This window comes from Euprymna scolopes, chromosome 8 (genome assembly GCF_053919585.1).
Source record: "Euprymna scolopes isolate OS-2025 chromosome 8, ASM5391958v1, whole genome shotgun sequence".
Taxonomy (NCBI): domain Eukaryota; kingdom Metazoa; phylum Mollusca; class Cephalopoda; order Sepiida; family Sepiolidae; genus Euprymna; species Euprymna scolopes.
Genome location: NC_136489.1, coordinates 28,829,741 through 28,851,247, shown reverse-complemented (window position 1 = coordinate 28,851,247; position 21,507 = coordinate 28,829,741). Strand labels below are relative to the sequence as shown.

At 30.7% G+C, this 21,507-nt stretch overlaps 1 protein-coding gene across 5 annotated transcripts in view; it reads right to left on the bottom strand.

Annotated features, from left to right (window-relative positions):
* Positions 1 to 21,507, bottom strand: part of LOC145283516 (neuropeptide Y receptor type 2-like) — a 1,003,835-nt gene that overhangs the window by 227,401 nt on the left and 754,927 nt on the right. For all 5 annotated transcript variants that reach the window (XM_080132357.1, XM_080132358.1, XM_080132354.1 and 2 more), the window contains one exon: positions 21,045 to 21,209. The gene's annotated coding sequence lies outside the window, so the exon portion shown is untranslated. The remainder of the gene's footprint in view (positions 1 to 21,044; positions 21,210 to 21,507) is intronic.

The following is a 21,507-nucleotide window of genomic DNA, read 5'->3' as shown; positions in this document are numbered from 1 at the left end:
GACAAATGCTCGTATGGACTCGACAAAATAAACCTACACTAAGCAAAGGTTAAATAGCGCCGGATGCAGATCGATTGAAATCCTTACTCCAAGTGCCTGTACCTCGCAATCGGCATTTGCATTCGATGTGCTACAGACATGTCTCCTTACTCATCTTAATAGACTGTATCGTTCTCAGGAAAGATATATGCATTAACACAAGTAAATGGGTTTCCCCTACCAGAAACCCACTGAGATATTCAAGTGACTGAAAAAAGATACTGTGAACTCAGCATTTGCAGAAAATATACCAAAATATTCCTCTGCTTATTGTAACGGAAGCGTCAGACAGTGCTATCTCTGCTTATTTGAGATCAGCTGATCGTCTTGTAACCTTTTTCAAGATCCCTCTCCCGGACTGCACGACTCATTAAGAAAATTCAGACACAACCTGATCGGAAGTCTCTTTAAATGTATTACTGATTAAAAAGCAGTTGTTTTTATGTTCAACCCGAGGATCAGAAGCAAAATAAAAATGAGAATAGAGCAAGGTAGACAATTAAACTGCCTTGTTTCTTTTTAGACGTCACTGCTGTCATCCAGGCATTACTCGAATGGTACATGGTGTGAGATGTAGATTCGGGTATAGACCTAAATCTCTCATCAGTCCAAAAAGGATGAACATTTAATTTTCAAATTATTTTATATTATTTTATTTTAATTTTGTTACAAAGTATTCACCGCTTATCAAGGCCCGGAAGCCATTCGGGGATAAGGGTTATTTTCTGTACAGTCCGTTAGTATTGGAGATTTAATGAAGTCTCTTACTTAATGGTGCGATTCATCATGACTTTGTTTATGTTGGACTTGAAGACATCTAGTTTGTAGTCAAGTGGGAAACAGACAATCTGAACAGAGTTTCACAGGCGTGTACTTCTAAGAAATAACTTTGTTCATGGAACCTACTTTTTGGTTTTGGCACAGATAAAGAGTGGCGAAAATTTTTGACACAAGTTTCAGCAATACAGGTGTGTATCGTGAAAGATTGGCGAGGGAGCACCAGAGATTGGAGCTAAGACGAGCACTTTCTATGGAAGTAACTATAAAACAAAGGCAGGCTAGCAACATCTTTCCTGTGGGAGAGAGTGTGCATGAAAGAGAAAAAAAAGCATCTCCCACTAAGCCACGAAGCCTATTTTGTACTTTGTCGAGACATGATAGGCTCTTTTTAGCAGGTCCTGCCAAGATTAAGAGCATTTTTATTATCTAGAACTTCGAATATTCGCATTAATTAAAACTTGCATCATAGATTCCGACAAATTAATCCTTGAATAACAATAACTCGTATTTAGTAAGTAAATTAATCTTTAAAACGTGATAGAGGATACGCATGGTATTCAATTCGTCATTTACAAATCTGGAAAAATCAGTATATATATTGATTATCGTGTTTTCTTTGGGTGGTCAGTAATTCTTAATTTTAGTCGCCCCGTTATGAAATTTACATAATCTGTCCAAATTTTTCTAATTTCTGATTTCTTGTGCCCATCGTATGAATATGTATCGTTTTTTGTTGTATTAATAATCAGATTAATGTTTATTTATAATTCGAACCCGAACTTGATTGCTGAGTACAAGTGTAGTCTTCATGAGTAATCGTATATCACATCCGTTTAATTCGTGTTATACATCTCTGCAACATCCTGTATACATTAAGGAAAATTATTCAGTATAATATATCAATTAAATAGGTGTTGCCTTGCTGACACATAAAACACCGCTATACCGCCCTTAAACAAGAATTTGCTATTCAGGCCGTATATACGCCACAAATTAAATAAAAAAGACAAAATCTTAATAAGTTCATCAAAAAAGTGCAAATGCCAATAAAAAAGAAATTGTTTTGCTCTATATAAATCTCACAAACAAAATAATGTTTTCATATTTTGAGAGTTATTAAACTTTTAAATATACACAATTAAAAATGAATTGTACTTTTTATTTTCTTTAACGGTATAATATTCTGTTGTCTGTAGTAAAGTAAAAAAAAAACATTTCTTAGAGCTGTTGTTTATAGACTTAAATGTTTGAAAACTGATCGAATATTATCCAAAACCACTGATGCCTAACTTATACGTGAACGTATAGAAACGCCACATTTATACACAATGGTTTTGCCTTTTCGACCGAATGAACAGGAATAAGAAAGTTCCAAGGAGCATACGTATTTTCTGTTGTAGAACTAAATACCTAGCGTTAAACAAGTTGCATTACGATCGGAAGAACGAAATGTGCCAGTAGTAGCGAGTTCAATTCAAATCCAAGGATGACACTTGTTTATATTTCATGAAATCCGGTTAATAGTATACACTTTTAAAAAGAGTAGCAATAGGAGCAACATATATATCGTATAAACATAACACACTCATCTAATTATGGCATTCACGTAAGTTATGACCGAAATCCATGCACTCTTGTTCTCCCGTCGATGTAACCTGAACCATTAACTTCTTTTACATTACTCCGAATCCAAACTGTTATTGGAATCTCTTGAACAAATTCAACATGTTTTGAAATCCTATTTTAAAGCCATAAAGAATATTGAGTTCGTTTCACTTTTAGATTTCACTCATGTTACCTAACCAAATCCTCAGTACGTTGAACACTATAATTGAATTGTTATAATTTACCTTCTATATTCTGCTGGCTTTAAGTTTCAAAATATCTTTAGATTATGAGGTTAGTCAATAAAGATTATTTTTATAATGTATACTGAAATATAAACAACATAAAGTTGAAATGAAACTACAAAAAGAAAAAAATGTATTTCAGTGGACTTTCGGCAACCATCATCCTCTCAATTGGCTTATATTATCTTTAAAAATTCTAATTCATTGAGCGATGTTTTTGATTGATGCGGAGAATGGCTGTTTTCTGTATAACTCATGATACTGTCATTGTTGCTTTCTATCTCTCTTTATCTCTCTCTCTCTCTTTTTACCTATACATACATATATATGTGTATCTATATAAATATATTTATATATACACTGAATGTAAAATTATTTACGAGATAACTTTTTTTTACCAGTCTCAGAAACTTACCAGTAGTTTTGTATACCAAACTTCGGAAAAGTTGGCACTGCTGAACTGCGCGTATTGTGAAATTTCTGTACTCTTCCGCGCAATGTAAACCACTTGCCATCATCATTGCTGAATCTACAGTATGTATTTTAGGTGCTTCAAATTATTAACAAGGCAGTTTGTTTCGTAAATAAAATGGGTTGTAATGGTTGTTTGAGTAATTCTGAAATAGTACTATCAAGAAACAGTTGGCAAAAATTTCCCTGGTAATATCAAAAATGATAGCAAGGTACTATAAAACTGTGAAGAATTTGTCAAGGACCCTACAAAAGTACGTAAGAGATCTGAAAAATGTTAACTCTATAGATGTTTCACGCCGTTCCCTACAAAAAATTGAACATGAATTTGTAAGTTACCCTAGGCAGAAAAGTCGATAAGTCTTTGACCAAGCCGGTTTGAAGAATGTCTAACAAAGTACACGCTGCCGCTTTCTGAAAGATATGTAAAAGTCTGTTAAGTCTGTGACGAAGCCGTCACTACAGCAATATCACATACAAAACCAACTGAATTGGACAGAGAACAACAGAAAAACGGATTTTTCTAAAGTTTTGTTCACGGATGAAGTGCATGTAATTCTTGATGGCCCAGATGGTTGGAGCAAGGGAAGGGTCCAAAGTAGACGTCATCTTAATCATCTTTTAATGCCCTAACAAGGTCGTGGTGGGAGCATGTTTTGGTCTTGGATTATCGGAGGTACATTAGTTAACCCATGGAGAGTCTCAGAAGGCGGAAAAATGGCGTCAACTGCTTACATTAGCTTTTCTTAAAGAGCTCTTTGAACCATAGCTGAAGAAGCAAAGGTTGACGTTCAAAAGCACCATTATTTTTATGCAGGGTATTGCTCACTGTCTGAAGCAAACAAAAGCAAAGAATATTTGCAAATACTGGGGTCCTCTGGGCTACGGAAGATAGAGTGGCATACACATTCACGAGATTTGAACCCAATTGAGAACCTAGAAGTATCATGAAGCAGCGCGTCTATGCAAGTGGACGACAATTTAAGAGCAAAGACGAGGTGTGGGATGCTCTCCAAGAGGTATCGTGGGTAATAACTGCCGATGAAATCACAAATTTGAATAATTCGATCAACCAACATGTTTTAAAAGTCATTCATAAAAAGGACCTCATATCCCTACTAATTATGGCAACATAGAAATTGCTATGAAGTTATTGTGTTCCTAGCATTTTTCCTACTTAATTTAATGTATGAAAATTATTTCAATAAACAATTATGGGTATATTGTGTTTTTTTCTGAAACTCGTTAATTATTTGCCACACTGAAATCAACAGATATTCTTATCTTCTGTCATAATTTAACTAATACTGCTTTAAATACGTTTATTTCCTGTCTGGAATAGGTGAATAGCAGTTTGTCTAAGTTTCATGGATTTTTATTCAGTATGTCTTTAATTATTTATAAAAAATATAAACTCGTGAATAATTGATACGCAGTGTATGTATCGTTATATATATATATATATATATATATATATATATATATATATATATATATATACATATACATATATATATATACACATTTTTTTTAACTTTCGCGTTATATATGTTATGTTATTATATCACGTATCATCTTGAAATGTTTTAAGCTATTTCGATAAAGAGAATGATATTGATCTACATACATGATTATATCCGCACATATCGCACACTATTTTATACACTAGTAGTAACAACTGCCCGTCTATCTAATATCTTAGCGAAAGGCCTATCATAGCTCCGTATAGATTAGAAGGTAGTCGAGTGCTTATAAATAGATCAATGTTTCTTTGACTATTTTCCTCTTGTTTTTATAGTATAGCAAACTAAAAAAAACAAAAAAAAAACTGTATTCTGCTCTTCAGGTAAACTCACTCTACTTTCGACCGATAGGCTTGTCTGTTTGTTAGCGTAATCAAACACAAAACCCATGACCATGTTTTATATATTTACAATTATTTCCTAAGTTCACTAAAAATTGTGCGTGTACAGTGTATTTAATGAGATTGGTATATATATATATATATATATATATATATATATATATATATATATATATATATATATATATATATATATATATATATATATATACATACTAGCAGTTGAACCCGGCTTTGCTCTGGACCAATGTACTGTTCATACCTTTATATATTTTATATGCATATATATACATATATATATATATATATATATATATATATATATATATATATACGGACACACCGACATATATGTGTATATATATATATGGAATTGCCGTAGGTTAATCCATCTATCTATCTATCTATCTATCTATCTATCTATCTATATATATATATATATATATATATATATATATATATATATATATGTAGGTTAACCTACGGCAATTCCATATCCGTGGTAATTTCATTCCCACTCGACTAAAAAGCCGTTCAGTAAAACGAATGACTCAATTCTTTAGAGAACTCTTCTCAATGCAGAGATACGTGTGTTGCTTACTTCCTCGCAAAGTTGTGGATCTGCATCTGCTATCTACAGTTGATATTATGTGATTTGCCGACACCGTCCAGAGTTACCACAAGGTACGCACACCAATTTCCCTTTTCAGTCATGCATATCGTTTATTTATGACTTCTTTACTCTTCTAAGTTGGTTATTTAATGCGACTTATGTATAAAAAGCAAGAAATAAACAATAAAAAGTGTTGAGTCCCCTGTGTTTAATTTATATTTTGTCAGATTAATATGTGTTTCGGAAAATTCCATATTTTCGACTCTCTCACAGGATCGAAACACATAAATTATAGGTGTTTAACATGAAACGGGCTCTACTTTTATGTATTTCCACCTTTCCTGCCATTTATTAAAGCAAATTTGCCAATGTTTTATGTTTTGTAAATGGGGCAATTCCATATCCTGGATAATGGAATTGCCCCATTCTTATCATGATAGTATACTTGGATGTTTTAATCGCATAAATATAAAGTTCTATACACCTTTCGTATTTAGATTATCTTTTGTCTTTTTTATGATTCCGGACGAAAATGGTGAGAAACTACACACGGAAGACTGCCAAGTACAGCTCAGAAGACATGGAAAAATCTATCAGTCTTATTCGTGATAGAACAATGGGTTACTAGAGGGCATTTAAACTCTACAACCATAAATTGCAAACTGTTAGGGATCATGTGACAAAAACACTACAAAAAAGGGTAAGCAAAATAAATTATTATTTCTCGTATATTATTGGTTATTTCCATCGTTGCAGAGCTAACCTTTTTTGTTTTATCCGCACATGAATTGGATCTGCGTGTGTGTAAAACATCTCAGATAGCACTGATTTCTATCACTAAACTTGTTTATCTTGCGTTTATTTTACTTAGTTGATTTTCTTAGTGATACCATGACATATTTTTTCCTTTGTGTTTGTTTTTCTCAGGAACATCCTTGATTATCCTATGTCTATTATTCTCTGTTTGTTTTACAGGTGCTGGGAGAAACAGACTAAAATCAAGTCTTCAGCCAACAAAAAATATTTTACCAATGGATTAACCTGCTGAATATAACCCTGGAGGAAAACAATATGTTGGAACAGGCGCACCGAATCTACAATGTGGACGAGAGTAGGGTTCCTCTTTACCTATGAAAAATAAAAGGTATTGCTGAAAATGGGGTCAAGGACCTCTTTGAGCCATTGCCGGGACTGGCTGAGAGACCATCACTGTTCAAGGGTTCGCACGTGCAGAGGAGTGATGCTTCAACCATATGTTTTTATATCGAGCAAAGAATCTACGTGTAAAATCGACAAAGAACTGTCCATATGGGGCCAGATACAATGTATCAGGCAAAGGTTGGATAGACATTGATTGCTTCCATGATTGGTTTTCAAAAATGTTCATTCCACTCCTACCCCCTGAAAGACCAATGATTCTCATATTTGATGGACATGCCTCCCACCTTAACTTTGCTACAGTAAAAGAGGCCATCAAACATGATGTGCTAATCCTCAAACTTTCATCAAACAGTTCGCATGTTCTTCAGCCGCTTCATGTAGGAGTGTACGGACTAGTTTAGGCAGCTTGGGAGAAAATTCTTGTTGGGTTTGTTCGGCAAAATCTGGGCATATCTCTTAATAAAGAACTTTTTTTCCAATTCTCCTTATGGCAGTCAAACTGCTTTTCAGCGCTCAACATAAAGGATAGGGTTCAAAAGCTGTGATGTAATGCCATGGGACCCTTCATAATTAGCACTTTCGTTGTATGATTCTGCAGAACTATTTCATCAACCTGCAACCCCACTAGAATCAAAGTACGTGGGTCCACATCCAACCAGACACCAAGCGCAGAATAGCTGCCTTATTCTCAAACATCGAAGGCATATGTGTCGTTTGTGCCTTCGATATCAAGTGGATATATACCTTCCTTATCAAGCCATGTGCCCTCCACATCAACAGAAGGCACATCCACATAACTTCAAACGTCTAGAGTGGCTCCTAGTCCAATGAGGAAAAGTATAATGTTGTTTTTCATGAGTAAACTGACAGCCATGCTGGCTAAGTCTGAAAAGAAAAATAATGCCAACAGACAATCAAAAAGCAGTATGGAAGACAGTCTGACGTCAGCTGAATGTCTCCAGCAACTTCACATGGACGAAAATGAGAAAACAGCAAAATAAAGAGAACATGTTCTCAAGAGCGAGGTCGAGGGAAAGGAAGAAAGAATCAGAATACCGTGACCAGTTGACAAAATGTAATGATGGATAACCAGGAGCTGACACTCCAGAGCCAGAGTCTGACACCACAGAACTACAAAGAAGTATGGATTACCTAGTCATTGGTGGCCAATCTGAACGAGTTCCTTGCAAAGACAGAAACCATTTATTTAAATTTATCTTCTCTTATGAAGTAAGTTTTGTACATTTCTGCTTTTGCTAAAATTTCAGTTAAAAACAGATTAAAATCTGTGTCTGGGTTGTAATACACTTTATATAAAATTTCAAATGTTTAGACCAAAAATTAGCTGAGTATATTGGCAGAGACCGCACAGGTCAATTTGTCTTTAGTTCCACCCAAATTTTGACCACTAATCCTGTATAGTTTTAGGCTCAAGCCAAATTAAAATGTTGGATCCATTTGAAAGATACTTACATATAAAATTACAAGTGTTTAGGCTGAGAATTGGAGGAGGAGTTTGATAGAGGCTTCAACGATCAAATCTCTTAACTTTGACTCTCTAGAGCCAAATTACTGGTCGAAATCCGATTAAACAGATTTCCCCAAATCTCAATACCCACTATGTAAAATCTCGAGTCTACAGACTGAAAATTAACAGAGTAGATTTTTCCGCCATATTCTTTTCTAGCAGTTTTTAATTTCTAATTTTTCGCATTAAAATACTACAGCAATTTATTAGCTTGATATCATTTATTATCGAGACTAATATACCAACTGTATTAAATATATAACAATAAATGAAGTAAATAAATAAAATATAAAAACAAAAAAAAAATAAAAACTATTCCAAATCAAGCTATCTGGAAAAAAACTAACTATAAATATTCCAAGCATCATTAAATAAAAACAAAATGGCATGTGAATGTATATATATATATATATATATATATATATATATATATATATATATATATATATATATATATATATATATATATTCATGGCATATTAATTATGTCAGGAATCATATGCCTAATCGTGTGCTTTTGGCGGATTTATTCCATTTTATATAATTAATTTCTTATAATTATTATTGATAAATATTTTTTGCTCATTTTTATGGTATATCTACATTTCGCTATGATATCTATGATATCTATGATATCAACGTTTCTCCATGATTTATCTATATATATAAATCACGAAATTATTGTAAAAATATTTATGGTTCAATTTTTATACATTTCATTAATTGTGTTTTGTTTGCTTTATATATATATATATATATATATATATATATATATATATACATATATATATATATACATATATATATATACACACATATAAAGAATTTTACACTTGTTATTGATTTGCGGAGCATGTATTTGTGTTGCTAATGACATGTAGACAGTACAAAACAATACTAACGTGCTTGTATATTCTAGCTTACTCTCATCTGATGACACGAGAAAGATTATATATATATATATATATATATATATATATATATATATATATATATATATATATATGTATGAATGTGTGTATGTATGTATTACACATATTTGTATTGTATATATATATATACATATGTACATATGTATATATATATATATATATATATATATATATATATATATATATATATATATATATATATATATATATAATGTTTCCCCCTCTTAGTCACTCATTTTTTTTAAATTTATCCTTGCCTCGACTGTCGAGTTCTAAATTTCTTCCATTTATTTTTTTTTTGTTTCCTTATTGGATTTCATTCCATTTTCCCTGTACCTATTTCTGAATTATTTCACGGATTTCTGCCTTTTGGATACCTTTGCATCATCTTCCAATCATAAGATTGTCTTGGATTTTACTTATGCGAATGGAAATGTAATTAACTATCGTAGATTCTGTATTTTTGAATTTTACCGACATTGGATACTAACCATTCACGTAAAATCGCATTTTTATTTACCCTATTCCTTCTGCTACACTTTATTTTTATCAAGTAAGATCAATGACGTTAATTTACTTTCATTAAATACCTTTTCCAACAAGATCCGATGCTTCATTTTGCTAAATCCTACCTTCTGATGAGAAGGAAAGTATTTCTTCGAAACTCTCCGGATTAAGGACTATCCACCTATTTGGTGTTTCCTATTTAAAATCAAATATGTTTTTAACTCTTTTTAAAGTGTTTTTAACATGTATTATTAACTACTTGTCCCTATATATATATATATATATATATATATATATATATATATATATATATATATATATATATATATATATACACATTGTTGATCTTAATTTCAGTAATGCACCTAGGTATAGCGGGCATGTATGCGCATTATTACACCCATATTCACATTCATAGATTTAATTACAAATGTACAAACAAAACTTGTTCTAAAATAGTTTAGCCTTAGAAGCGTTAACACCTTCCAGCTGACCCCCACGTACTTAGCCAACAGAAACAACATCCTTTTATGAAGTTTGCGCACATACCTATCAGGAGGAATGTACCGTTTTAAATAAGTTGACGATAGAAAATCAAATAATTATTTCAGTGTTTTAAGACTAATTTTCCTTTAAATCCTTTTATATGAAAAGCAGTTTATACACGATATTAACTGACTTTTCGCATCCCCATCTGAAAAGCTATTTTAACGTAGGTAATTGTGTCAAAATGCCGATTTTGGGGATAACAAGCGGATGCAAAATAGATGATGGCAATTTAGGTTACAGTATTTTGTGAAGAAATAACTGTAGAAATAAATGTCGAGGCAATTTACATTATTGGCTTGCACATATCAAATATTATATTAATTGATACCCACCAATAATATACTTCGGAATATAAGATTATTTATCCTCCGTTTTCTCCTAAGAGGGCATTTATAATTTAAATGTTTTTAATGATTGTTGACATTCCCAGATGAAGCCATTTTTTTATTTTAAAACGATTTGTAATTTGCATAATTAATCTCATAAGTAAGTCTAGCGATAAACTGTAATTATTAAGAATCCAACCAAAATAAAATACAACAATCAGGTTATTTGTCGATCTTTCCTTTCTCTTTTGAGATTATGTCAAAGTAAATATTTATCCCAAGCACATTTATATGCCAATGTTTCGCTGATAAGACGTGATAATATATTACATTCGGTTATTTAAGATAACAAAACTGTCAATGAATTCTAAACATTGTATTCACCTTATTGCCTAGATGGTAAATAAGGCCTGGAAATCAATTAAAATAGTGCACGATTCTTATCGCTCTGGAAAGGACGGTGGCCACATTGTAGCGTAAAAGCATGGTTATTTAGAACAACGATTTTAAGCATGCCTCCAAAACTATTACATTCAGAAAGTTGGTTTCTATCGTGTTCAATGCTTTTTTGAGAGAAAAAACCTGTCCGAGAAAAAAAAAAAACTTTAAAAAAATAAAACATAACCGGTTCATAACGGCAAATGACAACGTCTTCTTTAAATATTTCATTCAGATGTATTAAAGCGAGCCCTGGATAACTTCTTATGTAAACATTTGTTTTCCATTTCTCGATGAGGGCAATACAGACTTAGAAAAACAACACCATTTAATTTTTAGCCATCGTTCAGATTCGCTCTCACTGCCACAACATAAGCCATAACATTACAGCTTAAAATGAATCATCTTGAAACCTGTAATTCCTCTTGTTTTCAAGAATGTTTGAAGGGCATATATTTCTACAGTGAGAATGCAAATGCTATTCCTTGTTTTTCATTTATTACAGCGATACAATATTAAATACAGAAAGCTAATAATTCAAATTGGTTTTATTCATTCAAACAATGCATCTGACAATCAAAATTAATTTACATCAGTTCGAATAAGTTTTAATCCAATTTATACTCGTGTTGTCATAAGTTTATTTGATTAAGGATAGGTATTATCGAATTAATGTTGGAATAAGCAGGGAAGTATGGCGCAATGCAACGCGTAACATGATTATCATTTGGAGATACCTGCAATAGTTTACAATTCTGACATATTGGTTATAGGGGGATTTAGAAATAATACTGTGTTTGCAACATATGTATTATGTGGTTTAATAATGAGATTCATTTAATGCATGACTGATATTATGTAACGAATATGTATGTCTTATTTAGAACTGTAGGGTCAATATATTTAAATCTTATCTGATTATTATTTTTCTCAATTTTTGATGAATGATAGTTCGTATTAGTTTGATTTTTCGGTAAACTGATATTAAGTTTGCGGTTTTTTCTTGGTCTTTTCGTAAAGTTTGCGTGTTATTCGTCCAACTGTTCGCTCAGGGTAACCCATGGTCTTTTCGTTAAGTTTGCATGTTATTCGCCCAACTGTTCGCCCAGGGTAAACCGTGGTATTTTCGGGTGTATTTTAATTAAATCTGGTGCCTTGTGTCGATCCTGGGAATGTTCATGGAAGCGATGCTAAAAAATTCATCATAAAATTGGATATTGGAATTGGAATCTACACTGCAGTCGATACTAAAAACACAATTGCGAAGTACCAAGCACAACTGTCTGTTAATTTTATTCATGATAGTTTTCGATATGACGTGCATATTTTCAGACAGAAAATATCAATCAAGATGTGATCAGTAGCCCTAATAATACAACTAAGTCAATTTTTCGATCATTAACATACGATCATTGTTTCATCGTATGATGATAGGGTATATCTACAATTTGACTACTTTCTCATCTCGGGGCGCTTGTTAATGTACGCTTGGCGAACAAAAATTATTCAGTTTAAACATTTACTGCAATATCCAACAAGATAACTTCCACATATTTTGGAGCCATCAGAATATTACATCGATTCTAACATCTAATATTTTCTTAACATTAAAACTCCTATTCAACATCCTTATAAGACGAAGAGTAGTACGTAATTACATTTGCAAATAAAATCGATCTTCAAATGCCGATCGTTTTTTTTTTTAATTTTACATCTATCAAAAAAATTAATTTACATAAAAAAAGGAAATTGTAGTCAATCATACCATATAATTCACTTATATACCGACTAAAAAGTTTGATTATATATTATGTCTTTAGCTAAACTCTTTCAATCTTCTCAGATAAGTTGTTCAATGATGTTAAACCCCGGGCCGAGTATGATGTTTTACTTATCTTCAAACGAGCCATGACTTTGTATGTCTTTCATGTGAGTGGAGACCGCGAGAAGATATGGAGTAGGTAACATCTAAAAACTTAGATATGCATTCCAGTCGATTTGTGACGTATGCCAGCACAAGATTATTTTATTCCCCCTTTCTCAAACGAATAATGTATGAACAGAAGTTGTGTATTTAAGTGTAGAACATAGTCTAAGATCCGTTATTCCACACCGTTAAACACACGCAGAAGAAGGAATTTGTCCCTACTCAATTCATACCTTAGAAGGTGCATATATACATGTGATGGGGAACATCTGCTCTTAGTCTTAGACATCATGGTCTTGTGATATTTGTTGGTGTTATTGTACAGAATATTAGTTTATATGTCAATCGCTCTCCGTCTCCCCCTCTCTCTTTCCCTCTTTCTTTCTCGTTCTCTCTCTATATATGTCTCTCTCTATATATATACATTTGTATATATATATATATATAAATTTACATATATATACATATATATACGTATATATATATATATATATATATATATATATATATACACGACCACACACACACATATATATATTTTTCGTATATATACGTATATATATATATTATATATATATATATATATATATATATATACATATATATATACACGACCACCCACACCCAGACAAGCATATATATTTTAGTACGCATTAATATATGCGTGTTTTGAGATATACACCTCGTTTCTAGTTATTCAAATAAATATATTAACTGAAACTGTTTTCTATGTCTTACGTCAGTGTTTAAAATATTACTTTATATTTCAAACAGTGTAAGATAGCAATATATATATATATATATATATATATATATATATATATATATATATATATATATATCACTACGCATCGAAAAATAAAATATTTACTTAACGCTGAGTCTACTAAAGAAGATCTCTCAGATCTAATACAATCATTTTTAATCCAACAATTAACTCAGAAATTACCCAATAAAAATTGGTTGCATAAGGAAACACATAACATATACGTAATGTTTAATAAATACTACTGTTTTTTCAAAATTAGAAACCATTTTTGATGATCACAGAATATTGAGAAAAATTGAAAAAATATAAAAACTTCCTTGCCTTTAAACACAAGTCAATAAATTGACTACGGCTGTTAATGCTGCCAAAGTTGCTCACGAATTTTCCCTAATAAATTGTAATTATAAACCATGATGTTCATACTAAAACTACACACCGACCTTTATACGCTGTCTTATGATATCACAAGTAATACCCACAATCCATATATATATATATATATATATATATATATATATATATATATATATATATATATATATATATATATATATACTCCAAAATAATTAACGACCTCATCATATTTATAGTTTTAGTAGACTGTGTTAATTCTACAAAAAGTACTGATGCAAATCGTACGCACACTCAAATTTATTATAATGGATGTCGACCGTATTTATTCGTATTATCCAGTACATTAAACAATCGAAATTATTATTGACATTATATACAATAATCTATTCTTCTTAGCACTCTAAATTAATTCTATGATTAAACAAGAGTACTCTGCACCACCTGGATATTATTTCACGACTTCATGGGGAACATTGAAAAATGTTGATATTACAATGTGTTTCATATTTGACCCAGATTTATTAACTACTTAATAGTTGATCTTAAGAAAGAAAATAATAAATATTACAAAACACTTAGATTACTCGCGGCTACGCTGACGACACATTATACTTGCCAGGGAACACTAGTGATATAGATGAATTTAAAATTTATTTATTAACTGAAGTACATTGCAAACTATGTATAGATGTTCTTATTAACTCTAATAAACATTTATCTACTCTGCATAAAAAAATCCTGCTTCCAGAAATTTCTGTATTTTTAACTATAAAGGCAAATGCCTATATTGCTAGAAAATTACAATCATAAAATGTCTAATATACCGCGCTAAATTAATTTCCTAATTTAAAATAATTTTAGGGAATAAAAATGTTAAAACGTCTTAATCCATGACACAATCTTAAATTTCCTATTTGATAATCAAAATAAATTAACAATTAATTTCAAATCAGATGAACATGTTCTTGAAAATATAATTACTAGATATGTGTTCCTCGTCAACACTACAAACATGTTATTTATTTAGTATAAAATCCTAACACTTCTAACTTTATAATTAACAGCAAAATATCGCAAACAAAATATTTGATAGAGGGAAAAAAATGTAATCCGTCAGAATAACTGCCCACTGGGAAGCAGTCTTTTCAACACCACTAACATTAATAGTTTCATTAGTTATACTATCAATACGTTGTCCGGAAAAATCAAACTTCACTTTTTTTTATTCGTGTTATATATACTTACACTTGAAAATAAATGGACGCCCACATCTACATATTCTAATGAATATGATTGTAAATCTCGAAGTTCTACCATGTGATTTCAATCTTAAATTACAGGAAATACAAGATGCGCTGTACAAAAATATAAACAATTAAAAATACACACATATGTGTGTATAAAAATGGTGGAAACTTTTACGGAACGCACATTGAAAATTATCTAATAAGGTGGAATTTGACTTTCTCAACCAGAAAATTTTAATTGATGATGTTATAGATACAACGTTACTAAATTCTACATATACTTATTATATGGAAACATGCGCGCATGAAAAGTAATATTCTTAAGATTTTATTAAACCTGGAAAAGTAAAGGACAAGAAATTCAACCTGGAAAAGTAAAGAACAAGATATTCTAGTAAAGTAAAAAATAAGAATGTTTTAGGATTAAAATAATGCAGCTAAAAATAAAATTTGAATATTGATAAATATTTTATTTATTATTTGCATATGTTGTTGTTTATTGTTGAGTTAGAAAGGGTGTCAGTCGCTGGATTGAACTTATTTTCCCCCTATTATTTGCATATATTCATGTAGTGAAAATTGTTTGAATAAAATTAATTCATTAGTTAGTTAGTTAGTAGATGAAATTAATAATTTTATAATTTACATAAAAATTAATAATGTTATTATATCATAATTAGGATCATTTAATCCTTTACTTTTCCAGGTTTAATAAAATCTTAAGAATATTACTTTTCATGCGCGCATTTTTCCATATAATCATGATTTTTCCAGGCATGGCTATTGTATTAATATATAAATTTATAATATTTATTAATGATTGTAAAAAAAAAAATAGGTCTCAAACACACATTTATGCAATATTTATCATTCAATCACAGTAGTTCCGAGCCAGGGTCTCTAGCAAAACTGCGGTTCATGAATTCGTGATCTGTATAGAGCGTAAACTAACAAAAAAGAAGATGGCACTCGGTGTCTTTTTAGATATCGTTGGAGCTTTTGACAACATACCCTTCAGTAGTATGTTCAAGTCGCTACGAGAAATCAATGTGCCACCATTACTCATCCGATGGATTGAGTATATGGTGAGGCACAGAACAGTTCAAGTAGAACTACTGAGGGCAACTGTTATAAGGGAAGTAGTTAAATGAAACCCCCAAAGTGGGATTTTATCACCTTTACTATGGAACTGTTGCTGAATCCTCTTTTAAAGGAGTTTAAAAATAGGAATATATATACCCAGGCTGCTGCTGATGCCATCGCAGTGCTGGTCGCGGGTTCAAAAGCATCATTGGTCAGACGCATTGCCAAAATAGGACTACATTTTTCATCAAATGTGATAACGAAAAATTTGAGTTCATTCAAAGAATATGTATATCATACAATTCACTAATATTTTTAATCGATAAATTCACCATTTTTTGCTATAAAATCATAAAGAGAGTTAAAAAAAAATAGTTATTAAAAAAGTTCGGTTTTTTAATTATAAAAACACGATACACGGGATTGAACCTAAAATCTTTCACCAACCCCGTGTACTCTAACCGTTACGCTAACATGTCATATTGGTAAAAAAAATATTTATATACAAAAAAAGTTATGCAAAATAAAAAAAAAGCGTTAGTCACTTATGTATTTACTCTCCTGTTTGTGAACCCACATATTTTGTTGTAACTTTTTTTCTACTGACAAATTTTCGAAAAAAAAAATCAAAATGTAGCTAATGAGGTGTTCTATCCAACTATATAACCTGTTTTAAATTTGGTTGCGAACGGAATTAGTGGTGGGGGGTTGAATTTGTCTCGATTCATTCACTTTCGGTTGAATGATATGAATATACGTTTCACAATCCTTCATTACAATTTACTAATTATACTTTGTTAGAGCTATAACCATGGGGTGTTACGTGGTTTACTCTTAAACCTTACTAAAATTAAAGAAAACTGTATTATTTATCATAACGTTCATATTTTCTTTGAGGGAAGTGTGGGGAAAAGTGTTTTGTGTTTATTCTGACTAAACAGAATATGTTTGACATTCGGTCAGTCCTGGGATGACATTAGAAAGACTTTTACTGTGTAATTGTAAAACAAAATTCCGTGAAATCACAAATTTTGCACCAACTTACGCGACACAGACTTATTACAATTACATTGAGAATTCTAGAACTACTGTAATCAATTGCGCGGTGAGTTCTATATATACAAAATTTTCCATTTGAGAAACACAAGTTCTTATTTTCACATGAAATTATTGGAAAAGATAGTAACATATGAGAAAAGTAAAATTTGAATTTTCATATTTTATCAATCGCTTATGGAACTATATTGAAAATAAAATGATTAAAATATTGCGTGTGTTATGAAATCAAATTTGCGCTTATTTTGGTTTATTTAGTATTTGATATTGGTAAGGTATAGAGGATAAATAGTAGTGTAGTTTCTCGTGGCAATTGACCACAAATTATAATTTCACACGAATTTAACTATAAAATCATGCATTATATACGAGATTAAACTTTTTTCACGTAGTTCCTGTGCTAAGAAAACTCCATAATCACAATTCACATATGTGACTATGCGTATTCGTTTTTCGTTCGTTAATGTCAAGGCGGTTGTTATTATGTTCCAATACTGATTGTCTCACAAAAACCTAAGAATAACGATGAATAAAGAAACCAATTGCTAATAGTTTGCTATCTCGGTTGGACTTGACTACTTATTGTCAGAAACATTGTCATACCCATTTAGGAGACACTACATCTGTATAAGCCTATGACAAATTAGAAGTGGACACTATCACACGACATTTTCTCTTAATATCTACCTGGCTCATTCTACTCTCTTATTCAAGATAAACTGTTTTCTAGTAATGATTATAGGCGCCATGCGTCCTATGTTTGGTAACTCTACATTATAATCTGAAGAACCTAACACAACCTTCGGTCTTGTGCGACATAAATTTCACATGCACATTGTGAATCTGTGAATCGTTTTAATATTGAACATATGGTTTATAAACATATATACATAAGTAAATAGTTTAATAGTTTCGATATCATCAATAAATTAATTTAACCCATTTTCACGGTGATTGCTATGTTTTAAATCGTAAACATATGCCTTTTGGTTTATCCCGATTTGTCTGCCGACCAAAAGCTTAAAATCAGGTCAACTTTTCAGATGAATCAATAATGTACGGATCTTCCATATTAACACGAGGTTACGGGGAAAGAGTGTATAATCGATGTTTTCTATATCCGATTGCTCTCTGTCACGAAATACGAATAAAAGTGTCTCGCAAAATATCATTAAAAAAATAAAGCACACGTATACATATATATATACTTACATATATTTGAACATACTAAGTCAATTGAAAATAAGAATATAGATGAAAGTAAAAATAAGAATAAGAAAAATAATAAGTATACAACAAAAAATGAAGGTAGTAAATATATAAACAACTATTCAGATCCAGTATAATCTGCAACGTAGTAATAGTGATAGTAATAGTGATGAAAAATAGATATGCATTAGAAATATGAATATATAAAGGAAAAGGTTATTAATTAGGCGAGAGTATCTACAACTAGGTTAACCTATATTCCTCGTTATACGACTAGTAAGATGTTTAAGAGAATAAATCTGGTTAGACTGATATAGGGGTCCTGAAGTTTTAACAGTTACAGTTATGAAGGCAAGGGTGAAGTGAAAATGAGCCAGGAGTATTAGTAGATAGAAAAGAAGTGAATATATAAGATATAGTTTTTGAGAATAATTACGTGGTGTATTATTTTAGTTCCAGGTATTAGAAATTTAGTGGAAAATATATCATATTTGTACACACACACATATATATGTATACATACATATATATATATATATATATATATATATATATATATATATATACAAACATATACATGTAAATTAGTGCATACGCATATACACTGACAGAAGTTATATATATATATATATATATATATATATATATATATATATATATATATATATGTATAACTACTTCATTTACTCACATAAACTCAATATGCGAACGTACAAATTCATGCGGAAACTTGTATTTACCTCTAAAAGTGCTAGAGTAGATGCAACGCAGAATATTCAATGTAGCTTAATCGCAATATATATATATATATATATATATATATATATATATAGAGAGAGAGAGAGAGAGAGAGAGAGAGAGAGATAGATAGATAGATAGATAGATAGATAAACACGTACACAGGGGCATACACATACATATACATGACCATATATAGACACATGCATAGAAATGTATATAGACACATACATATACACACATATACATACCTCTCTCTCCCCCCTCTCTCAATCTCTCAATCTCTCTATCTCTTAATCTATCTATCTGTCTCTCTCTCTATCTATATATCTATCTATCTCTCTCTCTCTCTATTTATATATATATATATATATATATATATATATATATATATATATATATATATATATATATATATATATACATGCAGATGCATACAGGTACATACCCATAAATGTGGACAGGAAAAAAATTGCCGGAAGTTTTTAAAAGAAAGTAAGCAAGTAAGTGCATTAGGAATAGTATTCCAAACGCACATATTAATGCATACATATATACATAAATACTCATGTACATATTCTTACATATAAATACGTATATATGCAAAATGATTATAATAGACATTAGTAATAAATTAGGGATAGGCGATTAGCTGTACTGATAAATGTTGATTAAGTGTGCATTCCGCTTTGTTGATGCAATTACATTATTTTTCTTAGGGTAATTTGTATTTTTGTCCCTGTAAAGTACCATATTATTTTTCTTGATTATATTTTCTAAGTTATCAATAAAACTGAAGCTGAGGTTAATTGCAGTTTTCTTTAAGATTTTTTGTAGTGTGTGAGTGGGTGGGGTATGTGTGTTTATTAGTAGAAAACAAAATTCGCCCTGCTTGGTTTTGGTCATTATATTGAAAACGGTTACGTTAAATGACTTTTTGAGATCCATGTTTCCTGTTTAAAGTATTTGAGGAATATATATATATATATATATATATATATATATATATATATATATAAAATATATATATATATATATATATATGTATATATATATATAGAGAGAGAGAGAGTGAGATATATATATATATATTTATGTAACTGATGAACAATTGTGTTCAATACGTTAGTAGTGTGGAATATATTATTTCTTTTTTATTTTACGACCTCAAAATTTTCACTCAGACAAAGATAATGTAAATTATTTTAGCAGAAAAAGGAATTTCCTGTATGTTTTCTCCGATGAAAAAAATCATTTTGAAATTGAACATCAAAACACGACATTTTGTTTTAACAACCTGATACAACCCCAGCATCATAAGGCATGAAATAAACATATTTTTATTATTAATTATATGTATGCATATATACATATGTGTATATATATATATATGTGTATGCGTGTGTGTGTGTGCGGGTGTGGGTATTTGTGTGTATGTTTGTGATCGTGCGTGTGCCTTTTTTATATGTGAAAGAATACGGTATTGACTTGCTTATGCACGCTTGTATATTTTGTCAGAAACTTCCAATCGTTTTTTTTATTGTATTGTTAATTCATTTGATATTTAATAATAGGAAGACAATAATGCAAAGCTTAAACTTACCTTGAGTTTACAGTGTAGTCGATGATAATTCACCAAGATGATTTATGGTTGTGTGATTAAGTTATCGGCAGTATCATTCCATTGGCCAATTTCTTATATTTTATTTAAGACTGTTTTGATCGCTACATTTTCACCGGCTGGTAGGATCGGTAAATCATTTGTGTCCTAAACAGAAATGAAATAAATAATCAAAGACCGAACCCAGGTATTTGTAATGGTGACAAAACAAAACATAGGTAAATAAAACTTAAAGTTATTTGTATAAGTATGTTGATAGATGCCCTATATGATAAGGACCGCAATATTTGAATATATATATATATATATATATATATATATATATATATATATTATTTGTTACACCTATGCCTTGAGAAATTAATCAATTCCCTATATAATAAATTAAAGCAAATTTAATACTGTATTTACTAGAATCCCATTTAATCTAAAGAGACGTCATGCA